At 42.6% G+C, this 7,301-nt stretch overlaps 1 long non-coding RNA gene across 3 annotated transcripts; it reads right to left on the bottom strand.

The window, feature by feature from the left end:
• Nucleotides 1–1,578: 1,578 nt before the first annotated feature.
• LOC127302108 (uncharacterized) lies at nucleotides 1,579–6,647 on the bottom strand. Of its 3 annotated transcripts, none has more exons than XR_007852647.2 (5): nucleotides 6,115–6,647; nucleotides 3,085–5,650; nucleotides 2,835–2,935; nucleotides 2,677–2,754; nucleotides 1,579–1,955 (listed from the first exon to the last, which is right to left on the bottom strand). It is a non-coding gene; the product is annotated as an uncharacterized lncRNA (long non-coding RNA). The 3 variants fall into 3 exon arrangements; XR_007852645.2 differs by having other exon boundaries at nucleotides 3,085–4,726; nucleotides 6,115–6,636; XR_007852646.2 differs by having other exon boundaries at nucleotides 1,579–1,950; nucleotides 3,085–4,726; nucleotides 6,115–6,636.
• Between the last annotated feature and the right edge of the window lie 654 nt (nucleotides 6,648–7,301).

Here is a 7,301-nt window from a genome sequence, read left to right as displayed (position 1 = left end):
GTGTTATCTTCACTTTTATGTATTTCTGAAATTAAATTAAAACCATTTAGAATTTGGAAAAACATTCAACATGAAAAAGATTCGCCTAATCAATATCTTTTCAACGCAATATCATTTGGAACATTCCGATAAGTGGTTCGGAAATAAGCCCCAAAAACAGTTCAAAAAACCGAGAAGTTCGAAAAACGTAATCACGTATTTTCAAATCTGCTCTTAAACTATAAAGAATTTAGAAAAGTGTTCTTCATGAAAAAGGTGCGCCTAATCAGCACCTTTCCAACGGCATATCATACGGATCATTCCGATAAACGGTTTGAAAACTGGAACCCCAAAACTGTATATAAATAGAGAAATCCGCGAAAACGTCGTTTTGTATATTTCAAATTAGTTTTAATCAATATAGAATTTGGGAAAACAATGAACACGAATAAGTTGCGAAATTTCCGTGCGAATCCAACGGTATATTATACGCATCAATCCGATAAGCGGTTTGAAAATCATGATGCAAATACTGTCCGCACGAACATGCAATTCTGGCATTCCGTCGAGAAGTTCACTAGGAAAACACTCGGAAGTTCAGAAAGGGTTCGAGAATAGTTATTCTCGAACCGGTTCGAGAATAGCAGACCTATATATATATATATATATATATATATATATATATATATATATATATATATATATATATATATATATATATATATATATATATATATATATATATATATATATATATATATATATATATATATATATATATATATATATATATATATATATATATATATATATATATATATATATATATATATATATATATATATATATATATATATATATATATATATATATATATATATATATATATATATATATATAGACGCGCTATTTGACTCCCTGGGGGCAGAATATTATTCTGCACCCCGGCCGAACCATGCTCCCAGTACCGCGCCAGGCGCTGGTCACCAAGCGCGCCCGCGCGCGTGCTCCCGACCGATAGCACGCGATATAATTTTGTTTCCATGTGAGATACATTTCTACGGCCGTGCGTCTGCCCGCGCTGTGTACGACGTAAGAAACTTATGCCAAAGTAATTTGCAGCCCATCATGCAGAGTCAGCCCACCTCAATAACCGATGCAAGGATTTTAACTGTTGACGTAAGAAATATGAAGACACCGTAAAAGCAGCGCACTAGCTCATCCCGGACGAGTCATTCAGCCACCCATCGATGAAAGAACTAACTGAGTGTTTGGCAGTAACAACACTGACATCATCTCAAAAAAAAACAACACTGACATGCTTCTAAGAATCTGCTAGCCTGATAACACACCATAACTTAAGATACATTATGGTTCACTAATTAAACGTAAGATATATTATGTCGCTCAGAGAATTATAATACATCATATTCCATAAAATTCTGAATACATTATTTCACCAAAGATTTCCAGGTGCCAATCTTGGCAAAAAGAAACATGTTTCTGACAACACGACATAGGAACTCCAAGTCATGGTAGATAATATTCACTGATAAAGCAGAATGATTACAACTTAATAAAGCTAAGATATTTCAGAGGTGATGTAAAAGTTTAATGCCTGTAAGAATAGTAAGGATGGCCTGATTGCCCTGATTACACAATGCAAGTTTTACACGTACGGCTTGAGCAAGAACTCTAGTGTGTCCATGCACACATGTGTCTACATATTTCAGGCATTGCGCGCATTTCAAAAGTAAAGGAATTAATATGTTAACATGTAATAAATTACATGAGTCGATGCAAATTATTTAGTTACATCAGCTCCACTAGACGACACTTTGATGTTGTATTTCCACCGTACTAGGCAGCCCGGCGCTGAAGACCACAACATGCGGTGCAGCTCTACATTTCATTGTGTACCCAGGAGCAGGACACACCCCCAATCCCACTTAATATTTTGAACATCGCCGTCTGTCCTGAAAAATGGGCAGAGAATTACCATAACAATCAAGAAGCTGGCCATAATTTGCAACCATAGAATTCCTTTGGCAAAAATTGAATCAGTGAGGAGAAACGGGATGTCCATTGTCACACCATCACCAGTATATATAACAAGATTTAGAAGCTAGTCAGGCCTGTAAGCCCAAATTCGGATTTAGGATAACTATATATACCCTGCCTACCAAACATTAAACAAACACAAAATTAAAACAATGAAAAATCTACCACATACAGACTATATATAGAGCATCCAGGAGTCATGAACATGATTGGTAGAACACTTTTTTGGTTATATCTGTTATATTGGGTTTTGGGCATTAGTCAGCTACACCTATGGTTGATTTTGCATTAGTAGGGGACTTTGCAAGGGAAAAGTAAATTGATTCGCAGTATTCTCAAAATAGGACTAGAAAAACACAGAGTGATATGTGTATACATAAGAAGAAGAACAAACATGATCGATCTGTGAATACATTTATAATTGTAGTTACCAGAAGCAAAGATTCCATGCTTAATTTTAACTCGAACACCTAAGAAGCCAACCATAAGCTAGTATTGCCAGAAGATCTAAATACCCGTTTATACAAGAGGTAGCAACTTATTTTTGTTTTGCAGGAAGAGAGCTAGCTGCAAAATTCAGTATTCAATTAAATTATAAGGTTCTAGTCCTCAGCAAGTGAATTGATAAGTCCATACCCATACGTCGATGATGTCGCAGACGAGGCCACCCGCAGCATTGCATACCATCTATGCTACCTGCTGCAGTGCCATATACTAAAGCAACCCACCACGCGATGTAAGTAAGAGCACAGATGTCACAAGCACATCATAGAAATATCCTATAATATCATTACCTTGATATACTAGGCACCAGCCAGAAGACCGTCCCAGTGTCTCTTCTCTACTTCACCTCTGTGACATCACGGAACGTGAATCTGCCAAAAACCCATCATACCTGCAGTGTAAAAATACCATAAAACTTCAGGCTACATCGCATCCAAATCCGATAACAGGAAAATGCAGGGTAGCAGAAAAGAAGTAAAAAAATCGATCCACCGGAATCAGAGAAATATGAAGGTATGAGCAGGGGGCAAGTCCGATCACCTCAACACTTGCACTCCTGGCTGAACTTGGATTCTTCAGGTGCTCCTACATCGGTCACCATACAGGTCGATGGTGGAGATCGATATGGTATGCCTCGGACGTGCACAGTCTAGGGCCTTCGCGACGGAGGGGAGCTGGCAACGTAGCAGGAGGTGGTCGACGGAGGGAATCCGGAGATAGAGCAAGAGGTGGCCGATGCCGATGCCGATGCCGCCCTCATCCACCACCGCCATAATGTACGACAACGATATCAATTCAGCCCGTTGCCACAACCCACCGCGCTGCTAGACCAGCGCAGCAGGCAACCACCACCGATGTGTACCACGCCAGCACACCGTCATTGCCGCCGATCCAGCCAGTCGACCAACACCACCTGTCCAATACCAGGAAGGAAAAAGAAAGAGGTGACAGGGGAGCAAATGATACCCAGAGCGCGCGCCGGCCGCTAGCCGCGCATGCGTTCTCCCAACCGCTCACCGTCGTGGCGCACGATTGAATACCAGGAAGGAAAAAAATAACTGAAGGTGACAAGGTTAGTGGTAAGCTACCAAATCCCACAACCCCTATTTTAAAGAAACCATCCCGGGTAAAAAAAAATTACGACACCCCGCGCTGTGAGCCACATAGACAAGGTTTGTTATGAGCAATAGGGCGCGCAGCCTCAGTCAAATAGCTCAGAGTTTATTCAAGATGGCTCTGTCAAAAGCTAGCTCAACTCAAATCAAGATGGTGTGACAATTCAGTACATGAACAACGAAAATTATTTTTTACTCAAAGCATACATCAAGGGTAAAAGACAAATAAGCTTACAAGGGTTGCAAAAAATTCTTTCAGACATAGTATACCATTCTGATTATAAACATACATACCAAATAAAATATGCACTTCAGCTGAAACAAGGTATCAGAAAACTGAAACAAAGTACGTTCATAGGAAGGATACGCCATCGAAACTACCACAAGAAACTATGTGTGAGCTTCGTTTAACTCATAATTCCTAACCAAAATGCATTTCATAATAGCATTAATAAAACCAGTACACATATCTTTTGGTTTGGTACGTTCACATAGAACCTAGCTAATCGTGCCCACCAACGCAAGACTGTAGCCCAGAAATTAAAAATGATGCAGAATTAATTGTCTCAAATTCATTTTTACAGCAACAAAACTATGTCGAAGAAAATTGAACAGTTATGAACCGAAAAGAAGGATGCAGAATGGAAGCGAAAACCTGTTATAAGTAAACTTACCGCTGAACACAAATAGATTCAACCAAAATGCACAAACCGAGTCTCTATGAAAAGTTAGAAACATATTTTACAATTTTTATATAGGGACAAACTCGAAATTATGGACGCAATAATGTAAATGCACACATGAGTTCAATGTGAACCGTATTCAGCTCCTATATCTGTTGCCAATTGGTGTGCATATAGATAGAATGAGTTTACATACAGGGTACATGGATGTATTACACTAATAAAGCTAAAATGAAGTCTGCATTTAATTAATACCTAAGCTCCTAATCATGGATAAATTAATTGATAGACTTATAAAGCTAAAATAACTACAAAGACCTAGAATGAGGTAAATTAATTACTTATCTTACCTTATCTGTAGAAGACTTGGCCTCACCTGGATCTCTACATCAACAAATTGAGTTAAAAAGTCAGCGCTATTTCCATTTGAACAAACGAAGTAAAAAATCAACACTACTTGGAGACCAATAATTATCTTTTGGAATTGAAATTTGGTATCTCCACGCAAATCAGGAGTTAGTAGAAGAACTTCCCAATGAAAATATCATTTAGCCAGTAGCCCAGTACCCAAACTGAAAGCTGACGTAAAATTGCAAGGGGCTAGATGCCCAATTCGTGGATATCTGCTAGCGTTATGGCAGCCGCAGGAGGACGCCGATCCAATCCATACACAAGCTATTACCCACGGGAGGCACAACAGATTAGATGGAAGGAGGAAGAGAGATGGGCAAAGAGGTCAGGTTCAAGGCCAGGCGTCGAGAAGCATCCCTAACCATGGGAATCGTCTGAAAGTCGCGGGACATGGACGGGATCTGGAGGTTTGGACGATTGTGGCTCTCAGATAAAAGGGGTGGTGATTGCTTACGGCAATTGGTGGAGGTTGGGGATCGCAGCTGCTGCCGGAGCATAAGGTCGGAGGTGGCAGCAGCTTGTGCAGGCGGTCGCCGGAGGAGACCTGGAGACAGCAGGAGACGGTGATGTCGTGCCGCGACCTCTGCACGCCGATCCCCTCCACCACCCGCCTCTAACGCCTACTCTCCATCGACAACCTCTCGATTTCCAGCGGTACCTCCTCCGGACTCGGCCGGATGGTCATCGACGCCCCCTCTTTATTGGTCTGCAAACTACCACTAATCTGCACCTGCCATTACAGCCGATCCAGCCGGCCAACCACGACGCGCAGCTTCCACAAGCCAACCACGACGGAGCCGAGGACACACGAAGTGCGGATAGAACAGCCGCCGCTCGCCACCGGCCGTGCAGCCGCTCGCCGCCGCAATGTTCAACTCCCAACCGTCTCGCCGCCGCCTGCGCACGGATTGAAAAACACAAGGGGGAAATGCGGTGAGGGGGTCAGTGGTCAGCTTCCAACCCACACCACCGAGTCCGGGTAAAATGAAAAATAAAATTACGATGCTGGGTTACGACCTATAATAGCATTGACCTATGGAGACATTGTGGCTTGATGCAACAATAATCATTTTTTCAAACTCAGAATTGCTTGAAGTTTCAAAGCTGTATATTGCATATCCAAAAATCAAAATTAGTTCTGCTATTGCTCAACTGAAGTAGTTTTGGTAAATCTTATCAAGACTGGACATCATCAAAGAGTTTCTAGATTCCCGTATCTATGGACAAAAGCTATCATTACGGTGGTTCTGTAATCTATTCAAGAGAGGGAAACAAATTACCAGCTAAGTTGAGCTAACGTTGACTGTCTCCACAAGAACATGACATAAGTTGCTGATTCAGGAGAGTGTTCCATATTATACCTTGACGTCCACGAGCGGACGGAGCCAGGATACCAAATACACACGCAACGCCGCCCGCAGGACGCAAGCCGCGCCGACCACCCACCAGGCCAGATAATTTCGACGGATCTGGAGGTTGGGGCAACTCGCCGCGTTGCAGGCCACCCACCACGCCAGGGAGCCCCCGCATCGGCCACTCGCCGGGGTGCAGATCACCCACCATGCCGCAAAGCCTCGCGCAACCGCGACTGCCTTGATGTTGCCGCCGGCCGACGAGGCCGCACCCGCGCCATCCGAAGACTCCGTCGTGAAGCCTCTAACAGCGCCGCCTCCCTCCCACGATCCAGCCGCCTCCCTCCCACGATCCAGCCGCCTCCCTCCCACGATCCAGCCGCCGGCCGACGAGAATACCCTCAGATGCCGCACGATCGCCATCGAAAGCTCCGCTCGCCTTCAGAACCGCTCGCCGCTTTCTCTCCCGATTGGAATAGGTCGAGAAGCAGCGCGGAGTGGATAGCTCACCCCGATTAGAGAAAGAAACCGCCAAAAAAAAAGGGAAAAAAATTATGTCGACCGAGAGTGGCTAGAGCCAAGTCAGCTAACCGACCGATCTGGCTGGGTCGTTTGGTCGGGGAGCAGAATTACTTATTCTACACCCAGGGTGTTTAATAGAGTTTCTATATATATATATATATATATATATCTATATATATATATATATATATATATATATATATATATTGTCCTAACTATCTTGTTGTGTACGCTATTATGCAGAATGAAGAAGCGGGAAATGCGAATAAGGAACATCCATGATGTTGGGTTCATTGACCCACAAATCGTTAATTCATATGTGTTAGAACACCACCCCGACGACGTGGAGGATGACCTGTGGCGGTTTTTTAGAAAACAGGAACTCAAAAGTGATATTCTATTTCCTTACCATTTTGGGTGAGTGTTTCTGTCTTGAGCACATTCTCTTTTGTTTACTCCATGCATGGTATGTGGCTAATCGATGAGTTATGCATGACTGTGCATGTATCGTGTCCGCAGGTTCCACTGGATTCTTATGGTAATTCAATTTCACACCTCCACAGTTCTCGTCCACGACTCTCTGAATATGGATCCGGCGCTTTGGGTCGACATGAGAAAAATGATGCAAAAGTAATTATTTTCATTCATTTGCGCTCTATATCGATCGGCCTATT

Source organism: Lolium perenne, chromosome 5, assembly GCF_019359855.2.
Source record: "Lolium perenne isolate Kyuss_39 chromosome 5, Kyuss_2.0, whole genome shotgun sequence".
In the NCBI taxonomy this organism is placed as follows: Eukaryota; Viridiplantae; Streptophyta; class Magnoliopsida; order Poales; family Poaceae; genus Lolium; species Lolium perenne.
Note: the sequence above shows the minus strand (reverse complement) of the source record. Positions and strands in the feature narration are given on the sequence as shown.